Below are 26,288 nucleotides of genomic sequence, written 5' to 3' on the forward strand. Positions count from 1 at the left end.
ACATTCTGCTATTAACCCAATGAAAATCATGGTTATCAGTGATTGGTGTCAGAATCTCACCACCCTGAGTTGTCATTCAAGGCAGTGGGGGAGATTGTGTAATCAGCACTCATCCTCCTCCATTCATCATTTCTGTTTCTCCATAAGGAGGAACAGGTAAGGATTGACCTCACTGACAATACAATGTAATGATCTCACACAACACCCAATATTATGACATCATCACTCAGCTCAGGGAGACATTATTACTGTTAGGCTTTATTATTTATTTTATTTTCCAAAATTAAAAATTCCCCCGTTTTACACTTTTTTGAGTCTATTCCTTTTAATACAATTCAAATTGATCTAATATAAATGACCCAGGCAAAAAAAAATTAAAAAAATAACCCTTTTACCTGGCCGGTTCAACACTTATGTGTTGCCAGATATCGCATGTAATTCGCACCACATTGCTTTGCACATCACATGCGATGCAAATTCAGCTATACAGAAAGGGCTGAAATCGCATCGCATTCGCACAAAAATGGTGGGAATGCTGAAATCGGATTTTCACACTCATGCGACTCCATTGCATCCGATTTCACAGCTCGCACTGCGTTCTGCAAACCGATTTGGAGGTGTCATTAACTTTATGTTAACACCCGAAGCAGTTGGCAAAGAACTACCTGCAATTTGGGTACCTACACAGGAATTGCTGCAGTTCCCATACTACAGAAGCATGAACACAGCCTTATTCTATATATTAATCAGTAGAATTATTCTGCTATTAAACTAATGAAAATCATGGTTGTCAGTGATTGGTATCAGAATCTCACCACCCTGAGTTGTCATTCAAGGCAGTGGGGGAGATTGTGTAATCAGCACTCATCCTCCTCCATTCATCATTTCTGTTTCTCCATAAGAAGGAACAGGTAAGGATTGACCTCACTGACAATACAATGTAACGCTCTCACATAACACCCAATATTATGACATCATCTCTCAGCTCAGGGAGACATTATTTACTTTTAGGCTTTATTATTTATTTTATTTACCAAAATTAAAAATTCACCCTTTTTACATTTTTTTGAGTCTATTCACTTTTTTCCCCAATATTCTTTTATTGAAATTTGGCTTTTAACATACAAAGAGTAAAACAATGCATATGAAATTGAAGCAGGTGGGGCCCGCTTCCTTTGAAACGTGAATACATGAGAATATATATGTACATAGAAGAAGAGCGGGAACAGGTTGTATTGTACTTTTCAACAAAAAGGAATGTTGGGTTAGAAATGCCATTAACCATTCTCTTAGGGGGGTACCCTGAGGGGGGAACAGAGACTGAGGTGAGAGGGAGTATATAGGGATGGAAAGGGTAGACCAGCTTTTTTGTGTCAAGGGTATAGCTGATCAATATGATTTTGTTAGTAGAAAGCCATAAAAACCGGATGGCTCTATACGGTCTAAAGGTAAAATATAATAGATGTTGTGGGGAAGTGCGACAGCTAATTAAGGGTTGACTAGGCAGCAGGCTAGGTACTTAGTTGTGCTCTGGGGTCTGATAACCAGAACTGCCATTGTCGGTGGAATTTTTCAATATTCATATGTATTTTGGCAAAGAGGTATTCCATATGAGCATTGACATTGATTATGTCAATGGCCATACCAAGGGTGGGAGAAGAGGTCTGTTTCCAGAGTCGGGCCATGCCGAGAGTCCTAAACCGAAGAGAGCCATCTGCGCGACCAGTGCATTAGGAGTTTTGGTAACATCACAAATGAGAGTGAAAATGCTCCTCCAATATGGAACAATGGAGGGGCATTCCCACCTTATATGGAGAACATCACCATCAATATGGCAGTTTCTCCAGCATTTCTGTGATTGAATCGGGAAGATGCGAGCCAGTCTTATGGGTGTGTGGTACCAGCGGTACAAGAGTTTCATCATTGTTTCCCAGTGAGAAATGTTCCTGAAAAAGCTAGTGGAAGCGCAAATTGCCTAGTGCCAGAGGGAGGTAGGTATTGAAATTTGTAGGGTGGTTTCCCAGTAAGTCATGGCTGAGAACTTTTCCTTTTTGAGGGGGCCTGAAAGCAGATCATAAAAGTGGGATATACCTCGGAGCTTGGGGAGATTTAGGTGGAAGAAAGTGATGACGTCCTTAGTTTGTGATTGAGGTGTAAAGCAAATGTTTGAGAGGACATGTCGTATTCTGAGGTACAAATAGAAGTCCTTGTTAGGGATACCATAGTGGTGAGAGAGGTACTGGAAAGATTGGAGTTGTTGGCCCTGAAAAAGATCTCCAATGTTGTGGAGGCGAGCTGTAGTCCATTGCTGTAGAGGGAGGTCAGGAGAGAGGAGTTGAAGGGCTGTAAGCGGAATGTGAGCCAATACTTGAGGTGAAGACCACTAGAGAGTTGTATGGCTTTCCATGTCGAAACTGTAGCATTTATGGTGGGAAGGAAAGAACGGGCTGGAGGGAATCCTAGCCATTCAGCTGTTAATACCAAGGAGGGATGGTGGAGAAGCGCTGAAGTTTCTACTTGAAGCCAGGAAGCTCCGGATTCTCCAGACCACCATTTTTTCGCTTGGTCTAGGATGGTCGCCTTGTAGTAGAGCTTAAGGTTGGGGGCTCCAAACCCTGCAAATTTTTGTGGTATGGTGAGGAGGGCATTTTTGATGTAGGGTTTCCGTGCAGCCCATATAAAGTGGTTGAGGAGTTTGTAAAGCTTGGTTAGGTCCGATTGCAAGATGGTTAGCGGGAGAGTCCTAAAGAAGTACAATATATGTGGTAGCAAAGACATCTTGGACAGGGCTATGCGGCCCGCCCAAGAGGTTTTTACCATAGACAGTGATTTAGATACATTTTGTAGCTTCTGACATAGCAACAAAAAGTTAGTACAAAAGAACATTGTAGAAGGAGAGGTTAACTGAATGCCCAGGTAAGTAAATGATGAATTGGGAGCCCAGGAAAAAAGGGAGATTTTAGAGATCTCTGTCTTTAGGCATGGGGGGATGGAGACTCCTTACATTGCAGATTTCGAGTGGTTCAATTTATACATAGAGAAGGGGACTGAAACTTTCGAGCAATTCACATAATGGGGGTATTGATTTGAGGGGCTCAAAAGTGAGCCTAATGATGATGTCGTCAGCGTATAGGCCAATCTTGTGGGATACTTGTCCTACTGTCAGCCCTGTAATGTGGGGGTGTGAGCGTATGGCTTGGGTTCGATGACCAGTGCAAAGATTAGGGGTGCCAAGGGGCACCCCTGATGGGTTCCATGGTTATGGGGAAGGGGGTGGATAGCATGCCCTATTTCCAAACTTTAGCGCTGGAGGATGAATATTTTGTGAGGTGTCCGCTGAGATATCATTATACAATGAGATTTTGGTAAAGGGCACTGGGAGGAAGCGCATGTTTCTTGCTACACGTATAATATTTTCTTTGGTGCAAGAAAAATGCACTCAGGCCAGAATGTCTCTAGAAGTGTGGATTCTGTGAGCCCGGTCAATGAGCATATCATTAGCCCTGAGAGAAGGAATCAGTTTGTGGAAGATTTGATGTAGATAAGAGACTATTTCAGAGGGGGAAGGGATTCAGGTACCCCTTAATTTTAATATTGTTCCGCCAAGAGCGGTCCTCAAGGTCTGCGATTTTCAGGCGCATCATGCGAATGGTTGCGGCTTGCTCATCCTGGATATCCACTATGTCATTATGGGCTTTAATGGCAGTGTAAAGGTGCTGTTCAATGTGATCCGTGCGTTCCTCCAGGTTAGCAATCTGGTCATTTAAGTGGTTAATGGAAACTGTCAGATGACGTTGAAAATCGGGCTGCAGAGAAAGTAGCATGGCTTGGATAGCATGCTCTGCGGCTGGATTATCAGTGGAGGGATAAGCAGCAAGGGATAAATGTGTGAAAGAGGGCGCTAGTGGGATTGTTACCTAGCTGTTAGGACACCCTCACTGGGAGGGACCCAACGGTAGGCGTGATAGGTTAAATAAAATTAAACACTCCAGTGACAGAAACACAACATGAGCTGTATATCAATACTGAAAAATAAATCAATATAAAACAGGTACAGTGAATTAAATGCCAAAATAATATTCTCAATTGTTCGTGAGAGTATAACAATAAAGTGAATGGATGATTGGGTGTATCTAAATAAACACTACAAAATGCAGTCCATATAAGGTGGTCTTTCCAAGGAAAGCAAATTGTTAATCATGTGATGAAAAGTAAGTAATATTGCAGCCACCACCATCTGTTAAAACTTCACCCGATGTGCTCTGGTCAAGTAATGCTCTTACCGGAAAGCGTGGACCTCTTTAATTAAAAAGAAAGGTCTGCAAAGCTGAGCAGGTTTGAGTGCCTGCAACCTATTCACCAGCTATTCAGACTGTTATGATGTTTGGACCAATGATATCCTGGGAATTCATCCACAAAAACAAAAGAGAGCTAATAGTGCATTATTGCTTTATTAAAATGTAAAAAACAGAAATGGCTGATTGGCCCCTTACTTTGGTGGGTGCCTACCCGGCACTAGGACTCCATGCGTTGAATATAGGCTCTGTCTGGATGTTTACAGGCCGCTCGGTGCGGGGGTCCCAATCAAGTCTGCAGAGTCTATGCGCGGGATCAGCTGTGAAAATCCGATTCCAGCATTCGCACAATTTTTGTGCGAATGCTGGAATCGGATTTTCACAGTCATGCGACTCAAATCCATCCGATATCACAGTTTGCGCTGCGTTCTGCAAACCGATTTGGAGGTGTCATTAACTTCATGTTAACACCTGAAGCAGTTGGCAAGTAAATGCCTGTGATTTCAGTACCCACACAGCAATTGCTGCTGTTCCCACATCACACCGGCATGAACCCGGCCTTATTCTATTTATTAATCAGTAGAAACATTCTGCTATTAACCCAATGAAAATCATGGTTGTCAGTGATTGGTGTCAGAATTGCACCACCCTGAGTTGTCATTCAAGGCAGTGGGGGAGATTGTGTAATCAGCACTCATCCTCCTCCATTCATCATTTCTGTTTCTCCATAAGGAGGAACAGGTAAGGATTGACCTCACTGACAATACAATGTAATGATCACACATAACACCCAATATTATGACATCATCACTTAGCTCAGGGAGACATTATTACTGTTAGGCTTTATTATTTATTTTATTTTCCAAAATTAAACATTCCCCCTTTTTACACTTTTACACTTTTTTGAGTCTATTCCTTTTAATACAATTCAAATTGATCTAATATAAATGACCCAGGCAAAAAGAAAAAAAAATAACTCTTTTACCTGGCCGGTTCAACACTTATGTGTTGCCAGATATCGCATGTAGTTCGAACCACATTGCTTTGCACATCACATGCGATGCAAATTCAGCTATACAGAAAGGGCTAAAATCGCATCGCATTCGCACAAAAATGGTGGGAATGCTGAAATCGGATTTTCACACTCATGCGACTCCATTGCATCCGATTTCACAGCTCGCACTGCGTTCTGCAAACCGATTTTGAGGTGTCATTAACTTTATGTTAACACCCGAAGCAGTCGGCAAAGAACTGCCTGCAATTTGGGCACCTACACAGGAATTGCTGCAGTTCCCATACTACAGAAGCATGAACACAGCCTTATTCTATTTATTAATCAGTAAGATAATTCTGCTATTAAACTACTGAAAATTGTGGTTGTCAGAATCGCACCACCCTGAGTTGTCATTCAAGGCAGTGGGGGAGATTGTGTAATCAGCACTCATCCTCCTCCATTCATCACTTCTGTTTCTCCATAAGGAGGAACAGGTAAGGATTGACCTCACTGACAATACAATGTAATGATCTCACATAACACCCAATATTATGACATCATCACTCAGCTCAGGGAGACATTATTTACTTTTAGGCTTTATTATTTCTTTTATTTTCCAAAATTAAAAATGTACCCTTTTTTGAGTCTATTCCTTTTAATACAATTCAAACTGATCTAATATAGATGACCCAGGATTCCTTTCCCATGATTCCTGTGTGATATCTGCATGCAGGAAGTGACACGCCAGAGGATGCAGAGAAATTGTTATGTAGCGGACTTCTCCTGTCGGGCAGGCGCTGCTTTAAATTTATAGGGGGTCTGAGTGTTAGTTGACTCAAGCATGTGTAATTTTGACTAAATTTAGCCTCTGTTTCAGGTATGGCTGTGCTGGGAGTAACCACCAATGTTCGCCTGGGGGTGTTGTTATCACTCCAAGCCTAGGATGGCAGCAGCAGAGTCAGGGTGTATTGGGTGTCCCCCTCGACAGCCAATCAGTGGGGGTGATCGTCCCACTGTGCATGCTGGGGAGGGGTGCTTAAGAAACAGACACCACTGGACTGGGGTTGTCGGTCTGTCGTCCCAGACCGATGACCTTGCATTTGTTAAGACAAGGGTCCACAAAGCCATCAATCAAGGCTGTGAGCCCAAAAAAAAAAAACATTAGCACCATCTCATCGCTTGGACTTGGTAGTCTTCTTCCCTGCATTCTTCCCTGCAGTCTTCCCTGCAGACCGAGACCTCGGAGGCTGGGTTCCTGGAGGCGAGGTTGTGGCAGGAGCCAGAGCAGGCTCAGGAAGAGGAGGAGCAGGAGCAGGAGCAGGAGAGGGAGCAGGAGCAAGTACAGGAGGAGCAATCCTCACAATGTCGATGTCGTCATCGAGCTGCCCCAGTGTGGCCATGTTTATGGCCTTAAAGATGAGGGTTTCACAGCACACACGCTGGCCCCGCTCCAGATTATGGAGCTTGGCTGCGATGAGCGCTGCAAAACCCTCTTCTTCTGTGGGTGGCTCTCGGATGGCCGCAGTTGCTTTGCGAAGCAGGGCCTGTGTCTCCAACTCCATTTGTATAAGCCTCCTGGCCCTTTTCACGGGAGTGCAGAGAGGAGAGATCCGGGAGATTGTATCACACCGGCGTGCCTCCTGTCTCCCACTGGGGCCTGCCACCTCCTGGCTCCCAGTGGGCTCTGCCACCTCCTGCCTTGCAGTTGGGCCTGCCTCCCCCTGGCTCCCTGTGGGGTCTGCTTCCCCTGGCTCCCTGTGGTGCCTGCCTCCCCCTGGCTCCCTGTGGGGCCTGCCTCCCCTGGCTCCCTGTGGGGCCTGCCTCCCCCTGGCTCCCTGTGGGGTGGCAGGCCCCTCCTCCTGGCTTTGCTCTGTCTGTGTATAAAAAAAAGGTACATTGTTTATTTGTTGTCTTCAAAAATCACACACATTTTTAATATCATGACAGATGCAAATGGAATGCTAATATATATTACACACAGGGCCGCCATCCAGAATTATGGGGCCCCTTACACAGCTTCAGACATGGGCCCCCTGGAGCAGGGGGGTTTGCTGCCGCGTGAAATAGAGAAGCGGGGGGCCTTTACCCAAATGAGAAAATTAGGAAAAAATATATATTTTTATAAAAATTGATTATTACCAAAAAGGGGGGTTGTCATCCGGGGCCCCTTACAGGTGTATTGCCTGTACCCCCCTGATGGCGTAACAGAAAATTACACACAATCATTCTGACCCCAGCAATTTTTCAATCTTGTCCCCATCATGTTTTGCCACTACTGTCTATTGATATGTTCAACACTTTTTGTTCAATCCTTTTAAATTTGGAACACTAGTAACATCAATTTGACATCATTATTATACTTTGATTCCCCCAAATGTTTACCAAAATGCAATACCTGGCTCCATGGCTCACAATCTGGATCCTCCAGGAACTCTTGCTCTTCCTCCGAGGTTGGCTGCTCTTGCCTGCAGGGAAGACTGGAGGATTGACTGCAGGAAAGACGGGAGCGATCTCTTGGGGGAAGGGTAGACAGGGATGGCCTGGACTCAATGTGGTCGTCCAGGAACTGCAGTTGACCATAGTACCACAGGTTTGGCTTGTAGATGCTGTCAGCTGCAGCCCCAGATCTCATTGAGGCCAGGACTTGTACCCGTTGGGTCTTGTAGGTGCCCCTAATGGAATTTATTTTTTGTTTCACAGTGTCGGTTGTGGCGTTGGGGACCCTTGTCTTTACAAATGCAAGCAGGGTCTCCTTTGCTTTCTTCCTGGCTTCTTTGTTTTTATTTTGTTTGTTTTTAGTTTGCCACAGTACAGGCAGATCCTTCCATCTTTGTATAAATTCTGTCAGGAAATCTGGTTCTTTGAAGGCCTCCATTATTTCTGCAAGTCCTAATTAAAAGAAAAAACCTAATGTCAGTCAAGCCACTACTACGAATAAGCTTTATCACCATATCTAGCCCACAAACTTAGCCACTGATCACTAATAACGTCCAAAATATAGTAACGTACCATCGTATGACACGATCGTTACTTTCGCCTTCTTCCACAGACTCCGCACGTTACCCCACCCCTAAAGTTCGGTCTAGTTATTTCCCCGCCCCTTCTCTCTTGTTTAATGAGGAACAACTATGGAGGACATGCAGGACATGCATACTACGGCAAACTATAGCCAGGAGGCAGGCCAGGCCCAAGCAGACACAAGAACCAGGTGGAGGTACAAGGCCTCAAACATGTCCTTTCAGGAGATGGTGGAGATGGTGACCATCTTAACCACTTAAGCCCCGGACCAATATGCTGGCGAAAGACCCAAGGGGTTTTTACAGTTCGGGACTGCGTCGCTTTAACAGACAATTGCGCGGTCGTGCGACGTGGCTCCCAAACAAAATTGGCGTCCTTTTTTCCCCACAAATAGAGCTTTCTTTTGGTGGTATTTGATCACCTCTGTGGTTTTTATTTTTTGCGCTATAAACAAAAATAGAGCGACAATTTTGAAAAAAAATGCAATATTTTTTACTTTTTGCTGTAATAAATATCCCCCAAAAACATATATAACATTTTTTTTTTCCCTCAGTTTAGGCCGATACGTATTCTTCTACCTATTTTTGGTAAAAAAAATTGCAATAATCGTTTATCGGTTGGTTTGCGCAAAATTTATAGCGTTTACAAAATAGGGGATAGTTTTTTTGCATTTTTATTTATTTATTTTTTTTAATAGTAATGGCGGCGATCAGCGATTTTTTTCATGACTGCGACATTATGGCGGACACTTCGGACAATTTTGACACATTTTTGGGACCATTGTCATTTTCACAGCAAAAAATGCATTTAAATTGCATTGTTTATTGTGAAAATGACAGTTGCAGTTTGGGAGTTAAACACAGGGGGCGCTGTAACATTTAGGGATCACTGTGTATGTGTTTACTAGTGTAGGGGGGTGTGGCTGTAGGAATGACGTCATCGATCGAGTCTCCCCTATAAAGGGGGTCACCCGATCGATGCGCCGCCACAGTGAAGCACGGGGAAGCCGTGTTTACACACGGCTCTCCCCGTTCTTCAGCTCCGGGGAGCGATCGCGACGGAGCGGCTATAAACAAATAGCCGCGCCCTCGTCCCGGATCGCTCCCTGAGCGGACCCGACCTCCGCATGTACCTGGGGGGGTCCCGATCGGACCCCCCACCCACGTCTAGCAGAGGACGTACAGGTACGTGATTGTGCCTGTCCGTGCCATTCTGCCGACGTAAATGTACATGAGGAGGTCGGGAAGTGGTTAAGGAGGGAGGACTATGATGCCAAACATGGCCCTCACAGGTATCCCAACAAAGCGAAGGCCGAAATAATGGAGAAAGTGGTGAAGGAGTCTCCACCAGAAATTTGGGGAACGCAGGACCAAAGAGCAACTCAGGAAAAGGTGATCTGACCTGAAATTAAGAGAGCCGGAGCAACTGGAGAGGATAAACAGAGTCTTTAGAAGAAGTAAGTAATTTTCCTGTGTAATCATTTTTTTGGTTTGTTCTTTGCGGCATGTGCTTTTTCTTTCAGGTTGTACTGTATGTATTTTATGTTTGTGGGCACAATAATTGGTCGTCGGAGTCGTCGTTCATTGGTGTCAGTGGGAAGAATAGTGTCCCATTATTGGTGTCAGTGGGAGGAATAGTGTCCCATTATTGGTGTCAGTGGGAGGAATAGTGTCCCATTATTGGTGTCAGTGGGAGGAATAGTGTCCTGTCACTGGTGTCAGTTGAGGAATAGTATCCTGTCACTGGTGTCAGTTGAGGAATAGTATCCTGTCACTGGTGTCAGTGGGAGGAATAGTGTCCCATAACTGGTGTCAGTGGGAAGAATAGTGTCCCATCACTGGTGTCAGTGGGAGGAATAGTGTTCCATCACTGGTGTCAGTGGGAAGAATAGTGTCCCATCACTGGTGTCAGTGGGAGGAATAGTGTCCCATCATTGGTGTCAGTGGGAGGAATAGTGTCCCGTCACTGGCATCATTGGGAAGAATAGTGTCCCATCATTGGTGTCAGTGGGAGGAATAGTGTCCCGTCACTGGTATCATTGGGAGGAATAGTGTCCCATCATTGGTGTCAGTGGAAGGAATTTTGTATATATAGGGAGTTATTTTTTTATATATGGGGGAGTTTTTTTTATATATCGGGTGATTCCATTTTTAATATATGAGGGGAGTTTTTTATATATGGAGGAATACATTTTTTATATATGGGGGAGTTTCTTTTTATATATCGGGTGATTCCATTTTTAATATATGAGGGGAGTTTTTTATATATGGAGGAATACATTTTTTATATATGGGGGAGTTTCTTTTTTTACATATAGGGGGATTTTTTTTTTTTATAAGGGAGTTAAAAAAAAAACTTTCACTTCACTATCACTTTCCTTTAAAAGTAATGAATTTAGAACTACATAGAACTATTGAATTGTGCCTTTTATATCTTCTTGTAGTTCCACTTTAAATGTAATTCATATAAATAATTTACCTCTAGCCTCTAAAAAAACCCTGTACAGCCGAGATCAGACTGTGAGAGGGAGGGGCCGCACTAGGAGCCAATCAGGTGTGCTAGCAGGAGAAGACAGCAAAGTGAGAAGAGGGGCGCCAGTCACAGGCTGGAGGTGGGAAGCGGACCAATTTTTATTGCTTAACCACAGCATAGAATAGTGAGGGAACCTTGCTAAACTGTCTGACGGAGCTGTATAAATCTTAGGACTGGATGGACAGAATTACAAATCGTTTGGCAGAAAAAACAGACCCAACTGTGTATTTAGAGATTGGCCCTGTGATGGTTATCTAGTGAATCAGGTCATATGTTCATTATATGTCCCGCTACACACTCCATGCAGATAAGATGATCTGTAACAAGCCTCCCACCCTCCATCCTGATCCCATAATAATAAAAGCTGATCTTTCACAGGCGGCCCCCAGACACAAATAGACTCAGATTAGCGCCATATGACGAAAACACGCCACTTGCAGCGGATAATAAAAACCGTACGGCTTATTTTTTATCATCACACATTTAATGAAAGCTTTCTATCCCTGCGGTTTTATGGCGGGATGGTACGTGCGCTGTGCGGCATGCGGATCCCCTCTATATACACACAGGGAGGGGGTGGGGAGGTCGCAGCAAGTTCGATAATCTCTTCTACTTTTAGTAACAATACACTCGGTTCCCACAGGGCAGAAAATAGAACCTTCTGTTATAGACAAATCCCTCCATCGGGCTTATTATTAAACTAATCCCTGCCAATAAAAAAAGACCTTCACTTGTATGAAATCATTTTACCCTCCAGCTGTGCGAAACCCTGAAATCGGAGCAATTCTCTGTCCTTATTCTGTATGTATGGATTATGTAGGTAAATACAATTGTGTTCAACTTCAGTGTTTTATTGAAGAATGAAGAGTTAAGCTGCCTGTGGATGGTGCTGAGTCAGCAGGTGAACATACAGTCAGGACCGACTGGGTCTATGGATGGTACAATAGGTCAATGCAAAAAATCAGCACTGTATGTATGGACTTTGCACAGTACTACTTCTCTTGTCCTGTATGCCGGGTGTAAGTCTCAGTGGGGTAGATTCAGGTACATTTGCCCATTTCTTACGGAGGCGCAGCGCACCGTTTTGCCGCTGCGCCTCCGTAAATTTCCTGCGCTACACTTGATTCACGGAGCAGTAAATTGCGTGGGCGCTCCTGAAAAATGCCCAGCGTAAGAGCGCGCTATTTAAATGATCCTGTAGGGGGCGTGGACGTCATTTGCTTCAAAGTGAACGTGAATGGCATCCAGCGCCATTCACGATTCACTTACGCAAACAATGTAATTTTTCGAAAACGCGACGCGGGAACGACGGGTATACGTAGCATTGGCTGCCCCTGCTAATAGCAGGGGCAGCCTTACGCAAAAACCGACGTACGCAAACGACGTAAACTGCGTACGCAGGGAGCGTGTACGGTTGTGAATCGGCATAGTATGCAATTTGCATACTCTACGCTGACCACTACGGGAACGCCACCTAGCGGCCTGCGTAAGAATGCAGCCTAAGATATGACGGCATAAGAGCCTTATGCCAGGCATATCTTAGGCTGCAGTCGGCGTAACGAGGTTCCTGAATCAGGAGCATTCGAAACGCCGGCGCAAGTAAGCAATTGCGCTGCGTAACTATGGTTACGCAGACGCAATTGCTACCTGAATCTACCCCAGTATCTGCATTTAGCATTTCCCTCCAGTTATTCGGCACAGCCACCATTCACAGAATACCTTGTATTTTATTCAGTGAATACAAGCCATTCTCTGATTGGATGAGGAGGAGACGAGCGGTGGGGAACGTAAAGATCTCCACCTCGTTCATTCATTAAAAAAAGACAAGGGCACAGATTCTCAGAAAAACGCCTATCTTTAGGTGGGCATAGCGTATCTCAGATACACTACGCCGCCGTAACTTAGAGCGGCAGGTCCCGTATTCAGAAACATCTTGCGCTCTAAGTTACGGCGGCGTAGTGTATCTGATACGGCGTAAGCCCGCCTAATTCAAACTAGGCTGGTAGGGGGCGTGTTGTATGTAAATGTTATGTGACCCCCACGTAAATGACGCTTTTATCGAACGGTGCATGCGCGCGCATGCTCAGTATCACGTCGAATTTTCAAATTAAATTGCGCCCGCTCAATGCCTAGTCGACGTGATCGTAACTTACGTCCAGCCGCATTCACGGACGACTTACGCAAACAACGTAAAACGTGAAAAATTTGACGCTGTTCCGACGTCCATACCTAAGATTGGTACGCCTCATGTACGCCTCATAGAGCAGGGGTAACTTTACGCCCAAAAAAGCCTTACGGAAACGACGTAAAAAAATGCGCCGGGTGCACGTACGTTTGAGAATCGGCGTAACTAGCTCATTACCATATTCGACGCGTAAATCGACGGAAGCGCCATCTAGCGGCCAGCGTAAATATGCAACTTAGATACGACGGCGTAAGAGACTTACGTCGGTCAGATCTAAGACAAATCTATGCGTAACTGATTCTAAGAATCAGGCGCATCGATACGACGCCTCACATTTTAGAGTTACGACGGCATATCTGGAGATACGCCGGCGTAACTCCTACAAGAATCTGGGCCAAGGTGTTCTATGAATGGTGTCAGTGCCAAGTATCAACCCCCTGTGGCCACTATGCAGAATAAAAGCTCGGCACAGGACCCGGAAGCAGCGCCAGCCCGTTCATTAGGGGCGCTGCCCCCCCCCCCTATTCTTGCGTCCAGCCCCCTGATCTCCATGCAGGGTGCCAGATCATGGATTCCAATGGGGGGTGGAGGAGTTTTGAAGCATGTGAGTAGAGCCAGAGGCATTAAAGAGAAAGTAAACCCAGAAAAAAAAACACCACCTGCAAGACAAAGGCATAATGAGCTAGTATGCATTGCATTCTAGCTCATTATGTAATACTCACCTCCGATCGAAGCCCCGCAGCCATCCTCTTCCAACGCCCGGGCAGATTGGCCGGAGCCGCAATGACGTCACTCCCGTGCATGCGCGCTGGAGCCGGCAGTGGACGGCACTGCCTCAATGAGGAACGGCACACTACAGTGCGCCTGCGCTGCTTGTCTTCGCCGCATTCTCCATAGACAGCGAGGCCCGTGATTGTAGTAAATATCTCCTAAACCATGGAGGTTTAGGAGATATTTCAAGCACCTACAGATAAGCTTTAATATTGGCTTACCTGTAGGTTAAAGTGGTTGTAAAGGGTTTACAACCACTTTAACCACTTAAGGACCGGACCAATATGCAGCTAAATGACCCAAGGGGTTTTTACAATTCGGCACTGCGTCGCTTTAACAGACAATTGCGCGGTCGTGCGATGTGGCTCCCAAACAAAATTGGCGTCCTTTTTTCCCCACAAATAGAGCTTTCTTTTGGTGGTATTTGATCACCTCTGCGGTTTTTATTTTTTTGCACTATAAACAAAAATAGAGCGACAATTTTGAAAAAAATGCAATATTTTTTACTTTTTGCTATAATAAATATCCCCCAAAAACATATCAAAATTTTTTTTCCCTCAGTTTAGGCCGATACGTATTCTTCTACCTATTTTTGGTAAAAAAAATCGCAATAAGTGTTTATCGATTGGTTTGCGCAAAATGTATAGCGTTTACAAAATAGGGGATAGTTTTATTGCATTTTTATAATTTTTTTTTTTTTTTACTACTAATGGCGGCGATCAGCGATTTTTTTCGTGACTGCGACATTATGGCGGACACTTCGGACAATTTTGACACATTTTTGGGACCATTGTCATTTTCACAGCAAAAAATGCATTTAAATTGCATTGTTTACTGTGAAAATGACAGTTGCAGTTTGGGAGTTAACCACAGGGGGCGCTGTAGGAGTTAGTGTTCACTTAGTGTGTGTTTACAACTGTAGGGGGGTGTGACTGTAGGACTGACGTCATCGATCGAGTCTCCCTTATATAAGGGATCACTCGATCTCTACGCCGCCACAGTGAAGCACGGGGAAGCCGTGTTTACATACGGCTCTCCCCGTTCTTCAGCTCCGGGGAGTGATCGCGACGGAGCGGCGTCGTCCCCCCGGATCGCTCCCCGAGGGAACCCGACCGCCGCAAGTACCGGGGGGGGGTCCCGATCGGACCCCCGACCCACGTCTAGGCAGGCACGTACAGGTACGTTGATGTGCCTGTCCGTGCCATTCTGCCAACGTATATGTACATGAGGCGGTCGGGAAGTGGTTAATAGACTTTAAAAAAGGGTGGGCTCGGGGGGGCAGAGCACTGCGCCCCGAACCCACCCAGTTGTGTGACAATAGCGAATGAATATTGACTATCGCCACACTGATCCTCCTCCTGGCCAATCAGGAAGCGGGTCTTGAGACCCATCACCCGATTAGCTGAAAGGACAGTAGTTCCTATTTTGCGCTGAGGAGGAGGAAGGAGGAGACGCACGGTGGAAGCCGCCGTGCTGCAGAAAAGGAGGAGGGGACACAGGAGCAGATGCCCATAGGAGCCCACAACCTAGATAAGGGGTAAGTGCTGGGCTTGATGACCGACTGGGGGGGAGTGCCCTGACCAAATTACCTACCTAGAGCGGATGGGTGGGGTTGTTTGCCGCCCCCCCAAATAAAACACCAGCCCCCACTGCCTGTAAGATTACGGTGATCAGTGTAGTAACGGCAACTACTACATCTTCTCAGTCTCAGCGGCCCTTCAAGCATGAGCTCTGCATACTTACATAGGCCCCGTACAACACACATCTGGAGTTTAGCTTTTAATACGGACCTTACAATAAAATACAAGATCCACAGATGTGAGCCCCTCCCCCCTGTAAAAGCGACTTGTTAAAAAGAAGCAGGCGCTTCTATTGGTGCGAAGACGCATTTTTAGCACCATAGACTTCAATAGAGGTGCATGGAAGATGCATAAAAACAATACAGAAAAGAAAGCATAAAAACAATACAGAAAAAAAGCATAAAAACAATACAGAAAAGAAAGCATAAAAACAATACAGAAAAAAAGCATAAAAACAATACAGAAAAAAAAGCATAAAAACAATACAGAAAAAAAAGCATAAAAACAATACAGAAAAAAAAGCATAAAAACAATACAGAAAAAAAGCATAAAAACAATACAGAAAAAAAGCATAAAAAAATACAGAAAAAAAGCATAAAAACATAACAGAAAAAAAAAGCATAAAAACAATACAGAAAAAGAAGCATAAAAACAATACAGAAAAAAAGCACAAAAACAATACAGAAAAAAAGCATAAAAACAACACAGAAAAAAAAGCATAACAATAATACAGAAAAAAAAGCATAAAAACAATACAGAAAAAAAGCATAAAAACAATACAGAAAAAATAAAAAAATTAAAATAATACAGAAAAAAAAAGCATAAAAACAATACAGAAAAAAAAGCATAAAAACAATAAAAAAAAGCATGAAAACAATACAGAAAAAAAAGGCATAAAAACAATACAGGAAAATGCATGACAGAAGCACAAATGTAAACTTTGCCTAATAAGTTATGTATTAACTTGCAGTTCTGGAAATGATATCTTGAAATATTTATTTATTTTCTTTAAAAATAATGCAATCAGGCCGGCTTCTGTGCTACACAATTAATGGTAGATCTAACGGAGATTGTACAATCAGATTGTCATGTGTATGGGGAGATTTTTACAGATTCGATAAGCATAAGAAAGCCGTTCAATACAAGTGCTGGAACAAGAGAGCTCACCAACCCCTCTGCTGGTCAGTATGTGTAACTGCAATGATGTGCCTGTTATACGTCACATATCTGGCTTGCTGTTTTCTGTAGCAAATCCAAATCTATTTTTCATTTGGTCATTCGTCTTTAACAGTGAAAGCGTTATTTAAAATAAATGAGTGATATCATGATTGTGAACATATTTATGAAAAAATAAAAAGGTATTTGTGGCCCGTACGGGGATCGAACCCGCGACCTTGGCGTTATTAGCACCACGCTCTAACCAACTGAGCTAACCGGCCACGTGGAAGCAATCTGCTGCCTGCACCTTTCTTATACAAAGCCTTTCCTCCGAGTTCTATGGTGAACTGTTTCTGTATACTTCAATACAAGTCCTTTTATGCACCCGTCTGTATGAATCTAACGTATAAAGCCTCGTACATGTGATCGGATTCCCATCGGACAAATCCCTGGAATTTTGTGCGAAGGGCGTTGGCCGTGATGCATACAGACGGCAGGACTTTTTCAGCCAACACAAACAAAACTACATGTTTTTTCTGCTCTTTAGCGCCACCCTTTGGGCAACTTCTTCTGCTAATGTTGTGTTATGGCTAGCATTGGTTCGGAGCATGCGTGTTTGTACTTTTGATTTTCTTTCTGACGGACTTGTGTGCACACGATCGGACAGAGACGGCTCAAGGCTTTGTGAGGCCCTAGGCAAATCTGAAACACGAGGCCCCATTCACATTCATAATGGGAAAAATAATTCAAGCGATAAAAATGAACTGTATGAATAGCATATATTAAGAGTTTTAAAGTCTATTAATTCACCATTTATAGAATTTTCTCTAATTAATTCTTTAGGCAAATTAGGCGGCTGCAAGGCCCCTGTGGGGACGAGGCCTAAGGAGACCACCTAATTTGGCGAAACTCTTAGGCCCAGATTCACAAAGCACTTATGCCGACGTATAACAAGTTACGCCAACGTAAGTGCAAATCTGCATCCTTGTGTTTCTGTGCGCAAGACCGACAAACTAAAATGCGCCAAAAAAAACAGGCTTCACCCCGCCGACGTAACTTGCCTACGCCGGCATAGTGTGGGCGCACATTTACGCTGGACGCATGGTGGTGCTCCCATTGATTAGCCATTTAAATATGCAAATGAGGGAAATACGGCGATTCACGAACGTACGTGCGCCCAACGCAGACTACGCGAGGTGCGCGTAAGTTGTGCGTAAAGTTATTCCCCATAAAGGAGGTGCAACCCAGCAGCAGACATGCAAAGGTCTGCACCAGGGAACACAAGCCGGCGTAGTTTACGTTGGACGTGTCTGGCTGGGCGTAGGTTACATTCACGCCGTACGCAGTGATCCGGCGTAATTAAGGCAGTTGTTCCGACGTGGTTGTGAGCAGGCGCAGGGGGATGCGTCCACGTCACGTTACGTATCTGTCTGGCGCTCGGCCCATCATTTGCATGGGGTCACGCCTCATTTGCATGGGTCACGCCCACTTCCACCTACGCCGGTTTACGCCTTAGAAACCCACGCCGCGCTGGCGCAGCATTGGGAGCACCGACTTGCTAAATTCCATGCTTGCCTCTCTGCGCTGCGTTGGCGTAGTGTACAGTGGTTATTCTACGGCGGCGTAATGTGCGCCGTACTCTCTGTGAATCTGGGTCTTAATTGCATATATTAAGAGTTTTAAATTCTATGAACTCACCGTTTATAGAATTTTCTCTAACCAATTCTTTAGGCAAATTGGGGGGCCGTGAGGCCCCTGTGGGGACGAGGCCTAAGGCGGCCGCCTAATTAGAGAGCCGCCTCTGCGATCAGATAATACGACGGCACACATTGAGAGCATGGCTATCCAACATTTGTTGTCGGAAATTCCGACAACAATTGTCCGATGGAGCATACAGACGGTCGGATTATCAGACAAAATCCTTCCATCACACAGTTGTTTTCGGAAAATCCGATCGATTGTGTTTACGAGGCTTTAGAGGCACCAAAGTGGAAGCACGTGCATTCTGATGAGATAGATGAAGGCAGATGGATTGGAGGGAGTCCACCCCTCCTTAAAGCCCACCCCTGTTTTTAAACACATACTGTTAGACAGGTTGATCTGGTTGGTTGCAGGCTGGTTGGTAAGTAGAGCTTGGAATTTTTCCAAGGATTTTTCCTTGGCATTTGTTTGATATGCGTTGCCCTCCAATGCTACTTACTGCAAAGGCCAGTTATAGGTGAGGGCAGTGGACCATTTTTTGTATATGTGGGAGAAACCAGAAAAAAAACACAGCAGGAATGCATTTAGATGCGTTTCCATTGCATTTTTTTTTTTTTTACCAAAACCCAACTTACTGTGAAAAAAAAAGTCCCTGACCCTTTCCAAAAAAAGCACTGGTGGAAAACGCAGAGATGTGAATGTGACCCATAGGAGACCATGTTACATAGATTGTAGAGTGTTCCTGCACAACTGAAAAATGCATACAGGTGAAACTCGAAAACGTAGAATATCGTGCAAAAGTTAATTTATTTCACTAATGCAACTTAAATGGTGAAACCAATATATGAGAGAGACTCATTACATGCAAAGCAAGATAGTTCAAGCCGTGATTTGTCATAATTGTGATGATTATGGCTTACAGATCATGAAAACCCCAAATCCACAATCTCAGAAAATCTCAGAAAATCTCAGAAAATTAGAATATTGTGAAAAGGTGTAATATTCTAGGCTCAAAGTGTCCCACTCTAATCAGATAATTAAGCCATAACACCTACAAAGGGATCCTGAGCCTTTAAACGGTCTCTGTCTGGTTCAGTAGGAATCACAATCATGGGAAAGACTGCTGACCTGACAGTTGTGCAGAAAACCATCATTGACACCTTCCATAAGGAGGGAAAACCTCAAAAGGTAATTGCAAAAGAAGATGGATGTTCCCAAAGTGCTGTATAAAAGCACATTAATAGAAAGTTATGTGGAAGGGAAAAGTGTGGAAGAAAAAGGTGCACAAGCAGCAGGGATGACCGCAGCCTGGAGAGGATTGTCAGGAAAAGGCAATTCAAAAGTGTTGGGGACTTTCACAAGGAGTGGACTGAGACTGGAGTCAGTGCATCAAGAGCCACCACACAAAGACGGATCCTAAACATGGGCTTCTGATGTCGTATTCCTCTTGTCAAGCCACTCCTGAACAACAAACAACGTCAGAAGCGTCTTACCTGGGCTAAAGAAAAACAGACCTGGTCTGTTCTCAGTGGTCCAAAGTCCTCTTTTCTGATGAGAGCAAATTCTGCATCTGATTTGGAAACCAAGGAGCCGGAGTATGGAGGAAGAATGGAGAGGAACACACTGCAAGATGCTTGAAGTCCAATGTGAAGTTTCCACAGTCTGTGGTGATTTGGGGAGCCGTGTCATCTGCTGATGTTGGTCCTCTGTGCTTCATTAAGTCCGGGGGCACCGCAGCCATCTACCAGGAGATTTTGGAGCACTTCATGCTTCCTTCCGCAGACGAGCTCTATGGGGATGCTGACTTCATTTTCCAGCAGGACTTGGCACCTCCCCACACTGCCAAAAGCACCAAAACCTGGTCACATGACCGTGGGATTACTGTGCTTGATTGGCCAGCAAACTCGCCTGACCTGAAACCCATAGAGAATCTATGATAGAGAATCTATGGGGCATTGCCATGAGAAAGATGAGAGACATGAGACCGAACAATGCAGAAGAGCTGAAGGCCGCTATTGAAGCCTCCTAGTCTACCATAACACCTCAGCAGTGCCACAGGGTGATCTCTTCCATGCCACGCCGCATTGAGGGGCCCAAACCAAGTACTGAGTACATATGCATGCTTCTACTTTTCAGAGGTTCAATATTGTTCTATATACAATCCTTGTTTTATTGATTGCATGTAATATTCTAATTTTCTGAGATTGTGGATTTGGGGTTCTCATGAGCTGTAAGCCATAATCATCACAGTTATGACAAATCACGGCTTGGACTATCTTGCTTTGCATGTAACAAGTCTCTCATATATGTTTCACCTTTTAAGTTGCATTAGTGAAATAAATGAACTTTTGCACGATATTCAAATTTTTTGAGTTTCACCTGTAGGTGTGAACCAGGCCTCAGGAGATAATCAATATTATTCACTTTACTTGTCAGCAGAGCTTTTTTTCTCAGAAAACAGGTGCAGGAACACGTTCTGTAGTGCAAATCTGCAAGCACTAAAACTGCATAAGTGTGAATCCAGCCTTGAGGCTGATCAGTGTATAAAAACAACTGGTATCAAAATCAGAACAGTGCACTCCTCCTAGTGGTGAAACAGGGGTAATGCAGTGTAATCACTCACATCATCCTCTACCTATCATGCACATTCCACCACAAGGAGGACCAGGTATGGCATAACCTCACTGATTATAACCAGTACTGGGCTCAGCCTGGGAGACACATAGCACCATAATGAGACCGCTAAGGGAGACTTGTCTTCTGCATGGACTTTCTATGGAGCCCCGGCCATAGGCAAAAGACGGCCACAAGGTGGCTCTCAAATGCCGGGAGGACATCTATTGACATCCTCGGATGCTCCGGCCACTGAGGAGCGTGCGCGTGTCCGGCGCGTCACTTCGGTGCGGATGCGCGTGCCTGGCGGCCGCAATGTCCACCAGGTACCCGCGATCGGCCGTTACACAGACAAGGACGTGGATCTGTGCGTGTATATACACACAGATCCACGTCCTTTCAGGGAGAGGAGACCGATGCTGTGTCCCTTGTACATAGGGACACAGATTGGTCACCTCCCCCAGTCAGTCCCCTTCCCCCACAGTTAGAATCACTAGTAGGGAACACATTTAACCCCTTCCTTGCCCCCTAGTGTTAACCCCTTCCCCGCCAGTCACATTTATACAGTAATCGGTGCATATTTATAGCACTGAACGCTGTATAAATGTGAATGGTCCCAAAAATGTGTCAAAAGTGTCCGATGTGTCCGCCATAATGTCGCAGTCCCAATAAAAATCGCAGATCGCCGCCATAACAAGTAAAAAAAAAAATAATATTTTTTTTTCATAATTCTGTCCCCTATTTTGTAGGCGCTATAACTTTTGCGCAAACCAATCACTATAAGCTTATTGAGATTTTTTCTTTCTTTTCTTACCAAAAATATGTAGATGAATACATACCGGCCTAAACTGAGAAAAAAAATAGTTAAAAAAAATAAATTGGGATATTTATTATAGCAAAAAGTAAAAAAAATTGTGTATTTTTCAAAATTGTCGCTATTTTTTTGTTTATAGCGCAAAAAATAAAAACCGCAGAGGTGATCAAATACCACCAAAAGAAAGCTCTATTTATGGGGAAAAAAGGACGTCAATTTTGTTTGGGAGCCACGTCGCACGACCGCGCAATTGTCAGTTAAAGCTGAAATTTCTTCTGGGCAGGAAGGGGGTATATGTGCCCAGTAAGCAAGTGGTTAATAAAATCTGTGAATCTAACCTGTTCATGACCCAGTGTATTTTATTCGATTTAATAGCTGTACCAAAATTGGTTATCAGTACTGTGCACAGAAAAGGAGAAGACACCGGACTGCATATTGACTACCCTGATATAGAGAAGAAGATAAAAGTGTCACCTGGTAATCACTAAGCGTATACAATAATATATAGGCAAACTCTATTTACTGCTTTATCCAAAAGAAGAAAAAAGTTGGCCCAGATTCACAGAGAGCGGGCGCACATTACGCTGCCGTAGCGCAAACAATGTACGCTACACCAACACAGCGCAGAGAGGCAAGCATGGAATTCACCAAGCCAGTGCTCCCAACGCTGCGCTGGGTTTCGAAGGCGTACGCTGGCGCAGGTGGAAGTGGGCGTGAGCCATGCAAATGAGGCGTGACCCTATGCAAATGATGGGCCGAGCGCCAGACAGATACGTATCACGAACTGCGCATGCGCCAAGATGTGGACGCATCCCCATGCGCATGCTCACAACCATGTCAGAACAACTGCCTAAACTACGCCGGATCACTGCATACGGCGTGAACGTAACCTACGCCCAGCCAGACACGTCCAACGTAAAATACGCCGGCTTGTGTTCACTGGTGCAGACCTTTGCATGTCTGCTGCTAGGTTGCGCCTCCTTTATGGGGAATAACTTTACACCGGACATACAACTTACGCACACTGCGTCGGGCGCACGCATGTTCGTGAATTGCCGTATTTTACTCATTTGCATATTTGAATGGCTAATCAATGGGAACGCCACCATGCGTCCAGCCTAAATGTGCGCCCACCCTACGCCGGCGTAGGCAAGTTACATCGGCGGGACGAAGCCTATTTTTAGGCGCATCTTATTTTGTTGGTCTGGCGCACAGATGCGACGGCGCACATTTGCACTTACGTCGGCGTATCTTGTTATACGTCGGCGTTAGTGCTTTGTGAATCTGGTCCGTTGACTTTAGATACATTTTAAGTGCATCTATAGAGAAAACGTATTTATTGTCGTTTACATTTTTTTTTTGCTGGGTTCACACTTCTCTGGTGTGGCACATTGCATAAGCGCGAATGCGTCAACAAGCGTTTTTTTTTAGGGTATTAACATCTGTTGCATTAACTTCTTGAGGCCCGCGCTATAGCCGAATGACGGCTACAGCGCGGACCTGAAAATCCAAGTGGACGTCAATTGACGTCCGCCCCTTTGCTCGTTCCCCGCGCGCTCCCGAGCGCGCAGCGGGGAAACTCTGTGCTGGCCGTGTCCCTTGGACACAGCCAATCACAGATCGCCGTGAACGGCCAATCAGAGTAGCCGTTCAGTAGGCGATCTGTGCGGCCAATGAGAGATGCTCTCATATGTAAACAGCGTGCTGTCAGGGAGAGAGGAGACCCATCTGTGTCTCTTGTACATAGGGACACAGATCGGTCACCTCCCCAGTCACCCCCCTTCCCCCACAGTTAGAACACTAAGCAGTATACACATTTAACCCCTTCCTCAACCCTAGTGTTAACCCCTTCAATGCCAGTCACATTTATACAGTAATTAGTGAATATTTATAGCACTGATCGCAGTATAAATGTGAATGGTGCCAAAAATGTGTCAAAAGTGTCCGATGTACCGCCATAATGTCGCCGTCTCAATAAAAATCGCAGATCGCCGCCATTACTAGTAAAAAAAAAATAATAAAAAACAATAATTCTGTCCCCTATTTTGTAGGCGCTATAATTTTTCGCAAACCAGTCGATTATTCCGATTTTTTTTTTTTTTTTTACCAAAAATATGTAGAGTACGTATCGGCCTAGACTGAAAAAAATGATTTTTTTTAAAAAAAAAATTGGGATATTTATTATAGCAACAAGTAAAAAATATTGTATTTTTTTCAAAATTGTCGTTCTTTTTTGTTTATAGCGCAAAAAATAAAAACCGCAGAGGTGATCGAATACCACCAAAAGAAAGCTCTACTTGTGGGGAAAAAAGGACGTCAATTTTGTTTGGGGGCCACGTCGCACGACCGCGCAATTGTCAGTTAAAGCGACGCAGTGCCGGAAGCTGAAATTTCACCTGGGCAGGAGGGGGGTATATGTGCCCAGTAAGCAAGTGGTTAAAGGGACCTTCCCTGTCCCTTGTTTTGCACATTTGCTGGTACAGGACCAGATAATTTTTGTTTTTTTTACAATGTTATGTATTTATGTTCCTTTTACACTGTATCTCTCCCTGATGTTTGAATGGCATTTTTGTTTATGCAAAATGTATGTTTTTTTTCTTTGTGAATCTAAATAAAAGATTATAAAAAAATAAGAAAAAGCAACCCATTCAAATGAATGGCACTGGAGCAATGCACACATTTGCACTTGATAACACCAAAAGAAAATCTATATTCCTCTTGTTTATTGAACGGACACATTTTTGCTAATTATTATACATATTACACAGCCGGTTCAAAGGTCTGTAGGATAGAAAGTGTCCCTCAGTCTGGTTGTGTGAGTACTGACACTCATCAGTTATATTCTCTATATGAAACCCACACAGAAACCGTGCCGAACCTAGTGCGCATGCTCCGTCAGGAAACTTTCCCGACGTGCATTGTGGTAAATGACGTCGCAAGGACGTCATTTGCTTCAACGTGAACGTAAATGGCGTCCAGCGCCATTCACGATTCACTTAGGCAAACGACGTAATTTTTAAAAATCGCGACGCGGGAACGACGGGTATACTTAGCAATTTGCATACTCTACGCTGACCACTACGGGAACGCCACCTAGCGGCCATCGTAAGAATGCAGCCTACGATACGACGGCATAAGAGCCTTATGCCAGTCATATCTTAGGCTGCAGTCGGCGTATCGAGCTTTCTGAATACAGAAAAGTCGATACGCCAGCGCAACTAAGCAATTGCAATGGATACGCAGACGCAATTGCTTACTGAATCTACCCCATGGTTTCCTATGGATGTAGTTTACATCTCTACATTTTTTTTCCACTTTTCGGTTTCAAAGACTTTAACCTGCCTGGCGGTCTTCCCGAGTCTGACTCGGGGTTAGATTTTCCTGCTGCGAGCGGAAACCCCGAGTCAGACTCGGGCTCGCCTCGCTAGATCCACAGGCACAAGTTACTTACCTTGTCCCTGGATCCAGCGATGCCACCGCGCTGTGTGAGCGAGTGGGACCTCGCTCGATTCACACAGTGCCTCCGTGTGACGCCGATCTCCGTTCCCTGCGACGTTACGATGCACGGGGACGGAGAACGGCGCCAAATTCAAAAAAGTAAACAAACACCTTACATACAGTATACTGTAATCTTATAGATTACAGTACTGTATGTAAAAAAAACACACCCCCCTTGTCCCTAGTGGTCTGTCCTGTGTCATGCATGTCATTTTATATAATAAAAACGTTTCTTTCTCCCTGCAAACTGTAGATTGTCCATAGCAACCAAAAGTGTCCCTTTATGTCAAAAATAGTTTTAGATCAGCTAAAAAACAGCGATAATAAATTATAATCACTTGCAGAATTGTGCGATAGCGATTTGTGGGGAAATTCGTCATAAAAAAAAAAAAATAATGACAGCAACAATTCTGCAACTGAGCAAATTTCAGTGATTTTGATTTGATTACATTATTGAATAATTTTTATTATAATTATATTATTATTTGTTATAATTATTTATAATTATTTATTATATTATAATTTATAATTTTGTTTTTAAAAAAATGTCATACCTGGGATGCCTATTAGAATCTTGTTTGGTCAGATTTAAGTGAGTTATTTCTAAAAATTACAGACCTACAATATAAAACGCCAAATTTCCTTGCAAATAATGGTACCGCTTTTAGCATGTTTTTTCTGACAGAATCATACCGCCAGGGAGGTTAATAGACCAAAAATGAGTATTGAAAAACGCAAAATACACAGGTGTGACTCAGACCCTAGAAAAACCAGCTAGTGACATTGAAAATCAGAATTGTACACTCCCACTAGTGGTGGGATAAGGGTAATGCAGGAGATTAGAGCAATGGCACACTCATCTTTCTGCACTCATACGCGCCACTAACATCTGTCCCATATATTTTTTTATACTGTATATCCTCCAGGGCAGCCATTACAAATTTTGGTGCCCCTTACACAGCTTTAGGCAGGGCCCCCCCTGGAGCAGAGAACCGGGGGCCCTCCTCTCTCCTGCCGCGAAATGATAAGTTCTGGTAACGAAAGTGTCATATCTCTTCTCTTCTCTGTTCTTCCAGGGCCGATCCTAGGCAGGGTGCACAGGGTGCATTGCACCCAGGCGCCTGCAGAG

At 44.3% G+C, this 26,288-nt stretch overlaps 5 non-coding genes across 5 annotated transcripts; all 5 read right to left on the bottom strand.

Annotated features, from left to right (window-relative positions):
• Positions 1-47: 47 nt before the first annotated feature.
• On the bottom strand, positions 48-179 carry LOC120934164. The gene has a single exon (XR_005748313.1). It is a non-coding gene; the product is annotated as a U8 small nucleolar RNA (small nucleolar RNA).
• A 623-nt stretch (positions 180-802) lies between these two features.
• Positions 803-934, bottom strand: LOC120934167. Its single transcript, XR_005748316.1, has one exon. It is a non-coding gene; the product is annotated as a U8 small nucleolar RNA (small nucleolar RNA).
• Positions 935-4,927: 3,993 nt separating this feature from the next.
• Positions 4,928-5,059, bottom strand: LOC120934154. Its single transcript, XR_005748304.1, has one exon. It is a non-coding gene; the product is annotated as a U8 small nucleolar RNA (small nucleolar RNA).
• A 615-nt stretch (positions 5,060-5,674) lies between these two features.
• LOC120934166 lies at positions 5,675-5,806 on the bottom strand. The gene has a single exon (XR_005748315.1). It is a non-coding gene; the product is annotated as a U8 small nucleolar RNA (small nucleolar RNA).
• Positions 5,807-16,740: 10,934 nt separating this feature from the next.
• TRNAI-AAU lies at positions 16,741-16,814 on the bottom strand. The gene has a single exon. It is a non-coding gene; the product is annotated as a tRNA-Ile (tRNA).
• Between the last annotated feature and the right edge of the window lie 9,474 nt (positions 16,815-26,288).

Source organism: Rana temporaria, chromosome 3 (genome assembly GCF_905171775.1).
Source record: "Rana temporaria chromosome 3, aRanTem1.1, whole genome shotgun sequence".
NCBI lineage: Eukaryota > Metazoa > Chordata > Amphibia > Anura > Ranidae > Rana > Rana temporaria.